At 37.8% G+C, this 15124-nt stretch overlaps 1 pseudogene; it reads left to right on the top strand.

Moving 5' to 3' along the window:
- Positions 1-4790: 4790 nt before the first annotated feature.
- Positions 4791-15124, top strand: part of LOC100728158 (serine/threonine-protein kinase SIK3-like) — a 44478-nt pseudogene continuing 34144 nt past the window's right edge.

Here is a 15124-nt window from a genome sequence, read left to right as displayed (position 1 = left end):
ATTTCATAATGTGATCAGAATACTCCAAGATCTTTCTGTGGCCTTGTTTTCCACGGTTTGTTAACTTGCTCCTCACTTTAAGAATTCATCATGCTATAACAGAAAGGGTCGGTTATATAAAGTGTGAAATTTCTTTTCTTTATAACCAATAATAAAACATCATCCTTTTTGCAAACATGAATGGCTGTTTCAATTGAATTCTTTTATAATAAAACATACACAGCTGGGAACATACAATTTCAGGGGAAAGACAGATCAATAAAAAGATGTGGCTATTGATTAAATACAAATATCAGGATCTGAGAAGGCTCAGGTATTTTACGCTGTGATGAAGCCCCATGATTACAAATAAAGATAATGTTATACTTTAAGGTGGGCCTACTTATGAATGGAGCATTCTGACTTTTAAGGAATCACGCTAGAATAAAATATTTGAGAACATACAAACTTTATAGAGACCAGAGGACAGAAATTTTTCTACACAGCCGTATACACATATAGTTACACTGTCTTTGCTCAATGGATTTTTATTGAAACCACTTTATCTATAAAAGCCTACAAAATATGGAAAGCAATGAAGAAGCAAAGTTACACTTAACTTGCTAATGAAATCTGCCCACTGTATGAGCTGATAGGCTTATCAAATTAACTAACAATGCTGGACAATCAAAGTTAATAGAGCTTGGAAGTCACTGCAGTTTTTTTCAAAGGAATAAGAACATATATTCACACAAGAAACTTTACAAATAGGAAGCATCATGTGAGAGCATTTCAGCATTCTTCGTCAAGGATAAATGTGTATGTGGCAAATGGCTGAAGGACAGATTTTATTGCCCAGTACAGTGTTTCACCCTATAAAATGGAGGAAAAGAATAATGTACTGTGATAGTCAGCTTCCTGTCTATAGTTTATGGCAAATACGTAAGATAGTCCACTTTTAAAAGAAAGAAACAATTATCTTGGCTCACAGCTCTGGAGGTTTGCATTCCATGATCTGTTGGCCCCATTGCTTTGTGACTTGTGAGAAGGCAATGCATCGTGGCAGAGCATATGGTGATATAAAATGACCTCGTAGACAGAAACTGAAGAAAGGAGAAGGAATTAGAGTCCCACAATCTCTTGCAAGTGCATATCCTCAGTAAGAAGACCTCCCTCTAGGCCCTGCCTCTTTAAAGCACCATAACCTCCCAACAGAACCATACTGGCACTGAGCCTTTAAATATGTGCCTTTTGAGGATGTTCAATATCCAAAGAAATGCAATGCACACTTAAGTAAGGTATTCTGACTATGAATTTTTGCTCATCAACTGCTAAATCTCCTCAGGTCATAGTAATTAATGACTTCAGATTAAAATGTAAACACTTGGTTTAATTGCTGAATTTTCTCTAAACAGGAGATCTGGGTAAAAGCCATACACTACCATATGTAGTTTCATGTATGCTGTGGAAAGGCCAGGCAATACAGAATTGGGTGATTTTCTAGGAAATATAAACAGTAGGGGACTAGAATGGTTATTATTGGGCTCCTTAAAAATGTCTAGACAGCTTCTCACAGTGCAGGGAAGGAGTCCATGATGGGAGCTGAAGGAGAAATGGAATCTGCATCATTATTTGGATAAAAGTGCCACCTTCTGGACTACCATCTTAATATGCTATACCGTTCTACTTTTGCTGCTACTAACTCAGTGTTCTCAGCTGATCTGGGCTCCTTTTCCCATTTTGCAAAGTCTGGAAATGTAATTGGTTATCATAATTAAGAGGAGATGGTTGCAACTAAATAGAAGCCAGAAATGTTGCTCAGTACTCTGTCATGAACAAAGATAACACTCCATAATAAAGAAATATTCAAGTATCAATAATGTAAGGTTGAAAGACCCAATTCAAAATCTTTTCATCACTAAATTTGCCTTTAAAACTGCTGAAAACAAAGTGGTTAGATAAAATACAGGCTTCTCAGTTAAACTTGAATTTCAGAAAAACAACAAATAAAATTTAATATGTGATGTGATTGGCAAATTTGTATATGTTTAAGTTTCTTAAAAAATTCATTACACTAAAATATATATTTTCATTAATGCTCCATAAAATCCTCTCTCTTGCTTTAAACACACTTGTCCAGTCATTTCTGCCACTTTCTGAAGCAGAAATGAAGAATTTCTGCAAGTTGTCTCTCTTGGGTTCAGCTGCATTGACATGGCTGCCTCTGTATCTTGAATTAATTCAAATATTTATTGTTCATGATCATTTTGACTCTGTGGAAGATCCAGAAGTCATCACAAGGTTCTAGATCCTTTGGATAAGGTCGATGAGAACACGCAGTGATGTTTTTATGACGCTGGCTTTCTGTTGGATGGCATTGCACAGCAGCATTCACTGAATTTTGGTCTAAAGATAAGCTCTGGAGCATTTTCCTTTCTGCCCCAGCTCACATTGGGTTATTGTCTTGGGCTAGGGCAGGTAAATTTCTGTCTTTGCTTCACATCTCCATCAACACCTAAGGTCTTCTACCAAAGATTATCTTGACTCAAGAGGTAGCAAGTTGGAGGAATTTGGATCTTAAATGTCTCCTAATGACCTATGTGTTAAAAGCTTGTTTCCAACTTGCACTCAGGAGAGGTAGTGGAATCTAAGAAATGGAGCCTAGTGAGAGGTCTTTTGGTTATTAGGCATGTGCCCTCAAAAGGGACAGTGATACCCTGGTTGGTTCCTCTCTCATTTATGTTCTGCCATAAGCAGAACAATTTTATTCTGCAATATAATCCCATAGGCTTTATGGGCCAACCATATGGCCCTATAATCTAAAACCATATGGACTGGAATCTAAAAAACTGTGAGTCAAAAATAAAACTTTTTATAATTTGATTATTTGGGTATTTATTATTGTTATTAGACCTGACTAGCGCAGAAACAGAAATTCTCAAATTAAATGCTATAGTCTAAATACAGCTTTGTAACTGGATCATCATTCAGAAAGATCCATATTAAAGGTCTTTGCATAGCCATGAGAGAATATTTTCTTCTATGCAGCTATTTATCTTTCCATATATTTCTGTCAAGAGGTACAAGTGGGAGGGTGAGTTTGAGGCACTTCTTGATCAGGGATTGCAATACCATCTAATAACATCCATTACCATTCCCTCTTTGCATATAGTTAGGAGCAAGCCTGAGGGGCTCACATGTTCCCCTTATTTTTATTTATTTTATAGTTGTGAAAAGTTTTCACGTAAAATACTTAATGTACTTGTAGATATTATTATACACTCTCACTACCTCTGTGAAATGGATTCTATTATTATCTCTATTTTTCTTGAGTACACAAAATTAGCAATTTGCATATGGTCACATAGCAAATAAGCAACTGTCACATGGTTTGAAGCCAGGATGGTTAATTCCAAAGTCCACACTTATAATTACTTAGCCTAAAAGTTATATCTGTGAAAAAGGAATCAAATGAATGTAAAGTTCAAGTATTCACTTTGAAAGCAATCAGAAAATTATGACTATATAGTCAAAGAAAAAGCATTTGCTGATGGTAAATGTTGTAAAAGTTGTGATCTTATGCAATGACTAGAATTTGAAACATCTTCAAAATGCTTTTAAGATATGTACCCAATAAGTAATAAATGCAAAATCAATGTATTGCAATTTAATCCTTATGTTAGTAACTTTGCCTCATTCATCTATGGTTACAAAGACTTACCTTTTAGCGTTCCATTTTAGCAGGGCAACTTTGAACTCTGCTTGAAGAGAATCCATTGCATGTGCCCAGCATACAGTCTAGCTCCTCATCAGCATTCCAGCAGGGGGTACAAGGAGCATGAATGGTTTTTAATCAGTCAACAACACTACCGTCAACCAAATGTATTTGAATACTTAGACCTTTTATCTCAAAAGCTGTGCAGAATTCAAGGTCATGGTAACCTCTTTTATGGTTTATTATTCCTCAAATGTACTTAGAGTGAATTTACAAAGCCACAACTTATTTTGTGGATGCAAAGCTTTCATTAGGTTCAGCTCTCTCTGACATCCTCTTTGTTCCCTCTTTCAGCACTTTCTGCCTCTGGTTCCTCACTTAATAGCAAGTTCCCGTAATTTTTTTTAAAAAACAAAATAAATTAATAATATTGAGCCACATTCAGTAGCTGAGCGACTCATCATTTGTCATTTAGTCTCTTCAGAAAGCAGCATTAAGATTCCGAATGGCTGTACAGCTCTGCAATGCAAGTCACAGGTTCCTGCAACGGGCAGGAAGGCAAGAAGCCAGCAAGGTGCCTGGGTCACCACTCTGCCATCCTTGCCATCCATGATTGCTGATGTGGGTACAGTTGTAACTCACTGAGCTCATAAACTGAGTTTGTGGGACAATCTAGTTTGTACAGCTAAAAGGTGAGATTGAGATTCTGTTCTAATATTACAGAAGGGCCCCAAATGAGACACATAGAGTCCATTTAGTTATCTCAGCTCATGTGCATTTATTATGAATAGTAACATGTATAAATTCATATCTTTGGTGCATTAATTCCAATTGTATAATGTCTTAGAAAGATATTAGATATAAGTTTGAGTATAAAGTATCTATGTAGCACCAAAAGCCATTTTATTCTGTAGAACTAGTGTTTGCCTAATATTTGGGGAAAATTTAGGTTAAATCAAAGCAAGAGGATAAGCAATCGAATGACCAGTTAGGAGGCTACTGCCCACCTCTACCTGAGACCTAGTAGGTGTCTGGACTAAGATGACGTGAAGTGAGTTTGCAACTTGTTTAAGAGCAGATGAAAAGCCAATGAGGGATGACGTGGGATTCTGTGATTAAAGTGATAGAACAAGAAGACTGGCTGAGAATCAGTGCAGAGGACAAATTAAAGCAAGAGGACCTAAAGTCTGAAAAAGGAGCAATTGCAATAAGGCACGAGGTGCTGAAGGCCTGAAATAGGATGGTGACAGGGAAAACAGGAGGGAAGAGATGGATGGGAAAGAAATTAGAAAAGGACCATTAGTCTTCTCTCAAACTCTTCTTATTTTAAGACTCAAATATTCCCTACTGTCTATCACATATATGAGTCATGAAGCCATTATTTTCATTAGAGAAGAAACGGGTTGGGGAGGGGGGAGTTCTATTCCAAGTGGAAAGTCAAGGTATATTTTTAGCTACATTAAGCCAGCCTTCTGCTGCTCTGCACACTGATGTAATTCCAACATAAAACATAATCTATAATATTCCAGGGGAACAAATCCAATTCTTGGTCATATAAATTTTCATATAAGTCCATCACAATTCATTCCCAAAACATCTCATTCTCTTTGAAAGCTGGAACTGCAGCAAGTGATCAAAAAAAGCATTTTAAAATTGCTCTGGAATTTCCAGAGATGTTAAATCTAACCTGCCTACGATGCAAGACCAATCCTCCAAACTTTAAATCATAGGTAAAGCATTTTATGCTTTAAAAGATATATTCCTCAAAGTTTATCATGGTGTATTAAAGTCAAATGTGAATTATTGCTTACCAAATCTGGAGCTGATGCCTCTCCTTGATTACCCTAGGTAGGCGAGAATAAGTATCTCCCAACCAACATATTTTTTACCTTTTCATCTGCCTCTTGCTATTTATAATAGAGTGAAAAATAATAGCCAAGGAGTGACTTTTCTGGGCTAGAAGAAGTGCAAATCCCATCTGACTGTACTCTAAATTGTATTCCAGGCCCCTGGCAAGTTCTGCATCATGGAGAAAAATAATGGAAACCGACTTCTCAATAGCTGGATTGGTTCTGCAGTACTAATCAGGGAATATTCATCTGATGAACTTTCAGCACAATTGCATCAGCTTGGAAACCAACCTATATGTTATAGGTCAGGCCTAAATTTTACATACATTCTGCCCCTGCTTGGCTTTCTGTATGAGGGAGTCAGCTATGCCATGCTCAGGATACCATGTGAAGTTCCAGAGTGCATAGAAACCTTATAACTGATATTATTTATATGGAAAAACTGGCAATTCTTATGGTTTTATCCACTTTAAACACAAACAATTATTAGCAATTCAAGATTGCTCCTATGAGTCTGAAGAAAGTTGGGGGAAAACTTTGGACTAAAAAGCCATTTCAGCAGGTTTATACTTCCCTGTGGGTGGAAGCAGAACACTACCTTGGCACTCTGAATTAGAACAGATTCACGATTCCAAGTGCCCTCCCTTCTGGTCTCTGAATTATTAAGATAATCTTGTTCTAGAATGTTCTTTATAGTGGGAGGAAATTCCATAAAGAGGCTTCATGTCAGCCATGTAACACTAGATAACCTTAAATCTACACAAAGACATAGATTCACTTCCTGGCACCATTATGTACTGACTAAGGTATTGGGATAGTAGCTGAAGTTCCTCACTGATAAAATGTGGTTAATTTGACTCTATCCCACACTGTGAGCACTGTGAGCAGGATTTTTAACATAGGCTTAGTACACACACTGCATTCACTAAATTTTGGCTTTAAGTGGTGTTAATATCACAACTTAGTTCGTTAGATTCCTTAATATATTAAAGTATATATGCTTTATTTCAAATATCCTATCTTATATAAATCTTTGACATGTTTTATGTATTATCCTTTTTGTCATTTTTAATTACTCCTCCATGATATGAGCACTTCAAACATCCATATCTCTATTTTTTTCTGATAATATGTACTTTTTTTCCAAGATAATAATACTTATGGGGCCAGGGATATAGCTCAACAGTGCTGTGCCTGCCTGGCAAGCGCCAAGTCCTGAGTTAGATTCCCAATACCTCCCCACTTACCTCCCACAGTAGATAGGTGTCTTAGTTACTTCTCTCATTGTGAGACAAAATACCTAACACTCAAAAGTAAAAGAGGAAAGGTTTATGGTATCTCATAGTTTTTCAAGATTTCAACTCATAGTCAGCTGGGTCCAGGCATGATGGCATGCAGAGGGGCCATACAGGGGACAAACAGTTCAGACAGAAGGCAACAAAATCAACAAGCAGGGAGCAGTGACCAAGCAGAAATTCCTCTTTCTGTCCCTTATATTCTATCCAGGCCATGTGCCCTAGCACTTATAGTTGGGTAGGGTACTCTAGCAGCATACCATACATAAATCAATACCAGTATCACATCCCTAACTCTGCATCACACAATCTAGATCCACCCACCTCTGAAAAGCTTCACCTGTGACTGAATGAGGCTTTGGAGGAAATATCTAGATACAAGCTTTAACAGCAAGTTTTCTGAATACTTACTATGTACTAAGCATGACATGGATGGTTTTAAATGTATTATCTCATTGAATCACCTCAACAACTTCTAGGAAAGGTGTTATGAAAACCTATTTTATTGACAAGGAAAAGTAAGCCTTGGAGAATTTAAACAAACTTCTAAATACCAAGGGCAAAGCAGATATTTCAGAGTTAATTTGTTAGTATCCAAAATCCATATTCTTAACCGATGTACTAACGTCAATAAAGTAAGTTGTAGGACAACAGAAGTTGAAGACCAGTTTGGTCAATTTGGCACCTCAGAATTTTTTTTAAAGAGCAATGGGAAACACATAGAAATGAGTTTGTGAAGCAGATTTCCCTGATTCCCATGGGAGCATCAGAGAGTAGGCAGAAGAGATTTCCTTAATATGACAATGTGACAACACAGAGAGCTTTCTTTTGCAGGAATGAGGTGGACTGCTATGACTGTTACCCAAGAAAGAAGAGGGTTAAGTTACTTGGATAGCAGAGAAAGAGGTGTCTTTGCTCAGACATTTACCATAGTACAGAGTAAATACAAGAAGGGGCTATTGTGTAACACACTGCACGAGGTGCTTGTGTGACAGATGGTTCAAGTTTTGCCTCCCAATCTATCTCTAGGGCTACTGAAAGTTTCTATGAGACTTCTGAAAGAAGTCAGGTGTGCAACACCAACTCTAGGGAAACAAGGTCCTTTTTTTTTTTTCCAGGAAGAATGAACAGACGTAAGACATGTTTTTCCTTGTAGGGGACTCTGAGAGAATACTAAAGGCCTCATTAATGACTTAGGCACCTTCAAAATGTGCCCAATGCAGAGAACATGCCACCGCCTTATTCAGATGTCAATCAAATTACAAACTTCCCCCACCTATCTTTCTCCTTCTTCACCACCATTCATCCTTGATGGAGTATAAAAGATACAAAGCACTGACTGTGAATGAGTATAAACAGAAAAGCCCACATACCTTTCCTTCAGCTGCTAGTCTATGGGGTAGTCCTTAGCTAGAGGATGGGATACTAACTGATCAGACTCAGAACCATGGTTATTAGTCCTCAAACTAGGTCATGAGTCGAGTCAGTATTTATGACACCATGGTATCTACAACTTGAGAATCAAAACTGTCATGGGCACAGTACCTACCTGGCAAGCACAAAGCCATGAGTTCCATCCCTGCTACAAAAAAAAAAAAAAAAAAAAGTCTAGGTGTGTGGGTCCATCCTTCTGACAAAATACCTAAGAAAATCAATTCAAAAGAAGAAAAGCTTATTTTGGATCAAGGCTTGAGAAGTTAGTTTATGGTCAGTTGTCTGTTGTTTTGATGGTGTGGAATACGTGGTGAAACAGAGCTGCTTACCCTGTGGTGGCTGGATGTAGAGTGACAGGAAGTGGCTGTTGCTCCAGGACCCCCTTGGGAAGCATATCGCCTTTGGCCAGACTTCCTTCCCCTCGGCCCCGCCTCCTGGAGGTTTTGCCACCTCTCAGGAGTTAGTGACCAAGTCCTTTGTAAACACAAGGTCTTTAGGGGGCATTTAAGATCCGAACCATAACAGCCTTCCTGAGTGTACATCCAAGGGCCAGGGAAGCACTATTCAAAGAATAAACATGAAAGGATGGTAAGAGAAAAACACAAAGCAGCTTTTATGATAACTCTCCATAAATACAGCTTTTTCAAAGTATCAGTGATGCCTGTTTCACATCACTCCTTGGAAGCTCAAAGATCCTCTTTTTGTTTTTTTATGGAAGTCCAGGAAAGTTTGATATTTTTGTCTCTTCACTCAACTCAATATTCCCAATGAAATTCCTTCCAATCATTAAGAAAGCTTTGGAAATAAAAGTTCCTTTATTGAAAATGAAAAAAAGAAAAACTATAGGCACACAAATTTTTTATAACAAAAATATATGGTCATCCAAAGAAAATAAAATTATAAGAAATCCTCTGGTTCTTACGGTAAGCAAAGCTTTAGATGACATACACTGTAATGACCTCTCTGCTTCAGCTGTGGAGTACTAAGGTGATAATGAAATGACTAGATCTCTGCAGACCTCAATGCAAGTTCCTGTCAGGAGTGGGCCAGTACAGGATCAATTTTATCAATGTCCTATAGAAGAATTCAAAATAGAAGGTGGAAGTTAACTTTAAGTTATATAATCTGGACCTGTATAATTTGGAAATAATACTTTACTTTGTTGTCTTAAAAAGGAAGTTTTCATCCTACAAGAACCCAAGTCAATCCCAGAGTGACTCATGTTTCCTTCTGTCATGTAAAGTTTCACCCCTTACAAAGCTTTTAACCCTCACAGAGGTGTGCGGGAAACTTCAACCACTGGAAAGCTCTAAGTTCCAGAGCTAGCAGAGATCAGTACTACAGGGAAGAAAAGACAAGATAGACACCGCAGATACAGCTAAAAACCTAGATGAAACTTTTATATGAATATTCCAACAAGTAGAAGAGATTTTCTAGGTGTTTTTATTATTTTTCTTGGGGTGAAACTATGCCATAAATGAAATTTTCATATTGTCCCTCCTTTTATGGTCCCAAGTAAGGTGTTCTTTGGGAACGGGAACAGATCCAGGTTTTGTGGGGCTTCTTGCTTAAAACCTGGGAGAATCTCTTTAAGGATCAAGTCTGCAAAATCTCAAGAGTACAACTTTACAAAAACATATTAATAGCTTCAAAGGGGATCAAAACAAGAAAATGAGACCAGAAGCTTAAATTTTATAGCTTCAAGGTGAATCACTTTTTTGGGGAATACAATAATGCAGCTTTCTCTGGAATTTGCTGATGGAGACCTAAATTCAAAGCACAAGCAATTTTATACCTAGTGAGAATGTGCCTTAGCAGATTAGCACTTGCTACCATTCTTCTTCAAGCAGAAAGTCCTGTCTAACAGAAAAAGGCCTCAGAGGCATCTGAATCACCATGTGGAAGAACAGTCCACTAAGTTTATCTGATGATTTAAGAAGTAAAATATGTTGTCACCAGAAGTTCCTTAAGTCCTGTCTCAAGATTCTTCGCAAGGATTCCCCATAACAGCAACATGCATTAGTTATCCCAGAAAGTCCTTGCGAATGAAATGTTCAATGGAAATTAGGCCTTCTCAATTCAGTCTTGATTTATCCTGTTTTATTCTCTTTTGTACAACTTTAATTGTGATTATTCGAAAAATGTTTTAAATTATTAAACCCGGGAATTATGTGCTAACACCATGAGAAGAAACCAAAGAGGACCGAAGAGTGAACTGCCAGAATACATTCATAATGAATTTATGCATAGGTGGAGACTTTATGCAAAATCATTCTAAATGTGGTTAAAAAGTAAAACTCTGTAGCTAACAGTGGAGTCCCAGCATTTCCCTAAGGCTATATGGCAGCACAGTGGCTTCAGGTAGACACTTTGTCAAAGAAGCATTCTAAGATCAAATATTGTAATATTATGTCTCTTTGGAGACTCATGGGACATATAAAGGTTCTGAGAAGGCCTGAAGAAAAAGGAAACGAAAAAGAAAAAACACCACCTATGTATGTTAACTCAGCAGTTTCTAAACATATGTGAACCAAAGAACACTCACTATTAATCTGAGCAAACATATTTGAAACATAGGTTTCAGTATTTATTTTTGAAACATCATGTATGATGCCTTTCACCATGTATTATAAATTCTTTTAGACAGTTACACAAGACAGTTTTCAGAGAAAACCAAATGACCCAAGCCCCATCTTTACAACCACATTGCTTGAAAAAAGAATCTGTACCAACATGGAGCATCCATCTGCTCTAGCTCACAGAACTAAGAACTGGGAAGTTTTTCAACATGACATCCAAAAGAAGATTGTGATTCTGCCACAGGGAAGTAGAGACATACTCTCTTCTCTTTGTCTTGTAGTACACAATTTACTCTCTCCTGTCTCACCATCCCTCTAAACATATACTATGTACACTGATTCTTCTGTTTTGTAATTCTCTCAGGATTTAAATTGAGAAAGTGTTTATTTATTTATTGAATTAGTTCATAAGGCAAGTAAGAAGTCACAGATTTGAGGAGTTCATCTTTCACGTTATGCCATTTGTATGATGATCAGCTTATTTACCCGGGGTTCTATCTTTTGGTCAAAATCCAGGCACCCTAGGATGCTCTCATTCACTATCTTTTAGAGAAAGCTTTTTTTTTAAAAAAAAAAAAAAAACCTGAAAAAACTGAGATATGAATGCATTAGATAAATCTAAGGTTTATTCTCATATTCAGTTTGTAAGAGGGACTGTTTACAAACTCAGAAAAATCTCCACCTCTGAGAAACACTGTGCTCTTTGGGGCATTGGCATTAACTTTACCTCAATTCCAGGATGAACTATTTAATATGAACCCCGGAGATGAGAAAAGTGGGGGCAACACCTGTTGTTGGAATTGTGGAATATTTTGTTCTTCATAGATCCTGAAAGTAAAGACCAAATATGCAAAATCATCTTTTGTCAAGTCAAACTGTCCAAGCTTTGGTTTACTCCCCGGTACAAGGTATAACATTCATACATCATTTACAGTGAAGATTAAATAACAAAGTATGTGGGAATCATTTTGGAGAGCAACCACATAGCAAGTGCTCAGTGAAGAATAGTTATCATTTCAATCCAAGGCCTGAGGAAGATTCAAATGTCTTCTTTTCTCTAAATTGCCAGAGTAACAGATTTTTAAAATGTTCAAATTTTGGTTTTGATTAACTCTTTTGTTGGAGTATTTTCTTTCACATCATTAATATATGGCTACCAAAAAAATCTGATGAATCCTTAGGCTTGTGAAATTATGAGGCATAAGCATGACAACGAACCAAAAAAGAGCTACAAAAAGAGAAAGATGAATAGTTAACGATTAAGTGTTCATTCATAATGAACTTGCATTGTAGGTGGAAGCTAAGACACAATTGCCCTAAATTAGCCAGAAATGTACATCACCGAGAACAATTATGCCATCTACATTACTTGGAACTGTCAGATTTATGTTTGAGTAAAATTCAACTAACTTGGGCTAAAGTACATTTAGAGGGCTCACTACATATTGGCCCATAAAATCATTGAGACTGAGGTGAGATTTCCAAAAGTGTAGTCTTCACTAGGAAAGCGACATACCAACAACTCCTTAGTGTTTGCTCCACCCAGTGCCAATCTGTTACTTTTACGTCCAACGTCAAAGGCAAGCTCTCCTTCCAATTGTACCCTGAACACTCTCCGCCATAAAATGCAGTTTAAAGGCCAGCTGCAGTGTGGAGCCTTTTCTTGGAGCCTACAGTTTCAAACAAACGACTGGGCAGAAGCCAGAATCTATATGGGCTCACGAAGACTGTAAAACATTTGGTGCCGAGTGGAAAACGACGTCTGTGAGCTCTGCCAGACGTTTTCAGCTTTCCTGCACCTGTGCCAAGAATTTCACAGTTCCCCCACCCCTTTCTTTCGAAGGTGGGGAGGGGGGTTGGGGAAGATAAGCAAGCTTTCTGAGGGCATATGCAGTAGGAACCAAAAAACTCGTTACCACCTTTAGACATGCGTTTCCCACGCAGTCCCCTTTCTGTGGCCCACCGGAGGAACCCTGGCCACACTGCATCCTGGAATTGTGAACATTTGAAACGCTTTGACATTCAATTCTTTCATGGATTCTGAAGACCACCTTTCTCCACCTCTACTCTCAGCCTTCCATAAGATATCTGTTCTGGCATTTTCAGTTGATTCACCCCTGTCCGTCACCAACCCCAAATTGCCAATTATTTCAAGGAAATAATTTGTACGTTGACACAGTTTGCAACATGCAAAAATATGTATAGAAGTGAGTATATGTTTCTTAAAGGAAGAACACCCAAAATGTTTTTGAATGAAAGTGTGAAAATGTCTAAACATAGATGACATGATACAGATCATGAGAAAGTCGATTTGAAATTGCCATGGAATATTGCTATAGTGTTTTCAAAAGAAGGCGAATTTAGGGAAGGGAGGTCTTGCTGCCATTCTGCATGACAGGGTTTAGCACAAACAGTCCCACAAAGGTGTATTTATTCCCATGCACACTATCAATTATTTTTGTAGGACTCAACAATTGTATGTGGTAAGGGCTTGTTTTTTTAAATCAACATATAAAGAGATTGAAGATTAAAAAATTAAATATAGCTGGGCACCATGGCACACACCCCAGCGATTCATCTACTGAGGCTGAGACAAAGGACTGAAAGATCAAGGTCAGCCTGGGCAGTTTAGCAAAATCCTGTTTTAAAATTAAAAATAAAAAGAACTGATAAAATAAGCATTATAAATAATAAGTCATACTCTTAGGCAGCGGGGCTTGGACTTATATCCTTGGCGTATTTACTTTGAGCCCCCTAACACTATTAGGTTGACCACATCCTTCTCTAAGAGACACCCTTTCAGCTCTTTTGCTGGAAAAATCATACGAGTTTGTTTTAAAAGTTACAGCACTGTTAAAAATGTTAAATCTTCTCTCAAAGTAACATATCCAGCCTTGCTAGACTTTGTGCCATACCAGGAAGGAGAATATTACAATCTTTTCAATGAACATATTTCACCCAACAGAAAGGACAGAAGTAGCACTGGGCCACTGTTCATGGCAATGGAGCAGGAGGACAGCAGGGACTGGTGGGATGAGAGTGCCAAGGAAGTCGCTTAAAAATATAAACTGAAGTTTGGGGACGTAGCTCAGTACAAAGGCTGGTTCATACAACAACACCAAGGTAAATAAATTAATATAATTCCTTGCATCTAACCTTCAATACACACCCTCTGTTCCACTAATGAACCCCACGCTCCTCATCAAGACCACCAAGGCCAGGAAAATTTGTCCTATACATTAAGTTTCCAGTGTTGATGGGAACTACAAGGGGTCCCCTAAACACAAGGAGCTCTTTTCTACTCAGGTCATGGGCTTCTGCATTTTTTTATCTGGCTACCTCCAAGTCACCGTCCAGGTCTCCAGTGCAGGTCCTTCTCCTGTTGAAAAATCATCTTACCATAGGAGGTCTTTTCTCTGTGTGTAACACTCTCCTTTCCTTTACAGCATTGAATTGAATTTACAATTTCACAGCAAAGGCAGGTACAATACATCTACTGGGAACCATTGTATACCCCACAGTGAGCATGGTTCCTAGTCCCCAAGCACCATGGGTTTCACACTGTGAAAGACGAATAGGGACACAGCAACTCATCTCCCTTGGGAAAACCCAATTGTTCAAGGAGATGGAACCTCCAGAAACTCAGCCCAAAATTCACATCCACCTAACTGGGTATGAATGTGATTCAGAAAGATTCTTTCTTCCCTGGATAGAGGTCATGGAATTTTTATTTCTATTTTAAGGCCCAAATATGTGGATAAACACCAATACCCATATGTAATAAGGTCTTATATGTACCACTTCTCTTTATAGCATTAATATCGGTAGCATATATAATATACATGTATATGAGTCACTATCCACCCAGTGATTGTTTTTAAAATCGCTGTTATCAGAGGAGCTCCCCACTACCCTAAGAACTTTCTCTGTGTTCGGCACTGCCTCAAGCAATTTATACACATTGTTTAGTTCAATCTTCATAAAGCCTTTCTTAGAAGCTATTACTATTTTCATTTCACATATGAAGAAGGTGGATTTAGTGCAATTATAGCATCTGTCTGAGGTTTCTAAGACCCAGGATTAAAATGTAAGTTTATTCAAAAGCATTTAACATCAAGCACAACAGACTTTCAGTTTTTTATTCTGTCATTTGAAAACACAATACAAACTCCCTTCTCTTTCCTTGTCTTTTTTCTTACACACATACAGACCCCCCACAAAGCTTAAGTAAAGCAAAAATCTATCTAGTGATGAGAACAGAAAGCAGCACAC

This window comes from Cavia porcellus, unplaced genomic scaffold (genome assembly GCF_034190915.1).
Source record: "Cavia porcellus strain 051 isolate PalLab524CR breed Dunkin Hartley unplaced genomic scaffold, mCavPor4.1 scaffold_13, whole genome shotgun sequence".
Lineage (NCBI taxonomy): Eukaryota > Metazoa > Chordata > Mammalia > Rodentia > Caviidae > Cavia > Cavia porcellus.
This window is presented reverse-complemented; position numbering and strand designations above follow the sequence as displayed.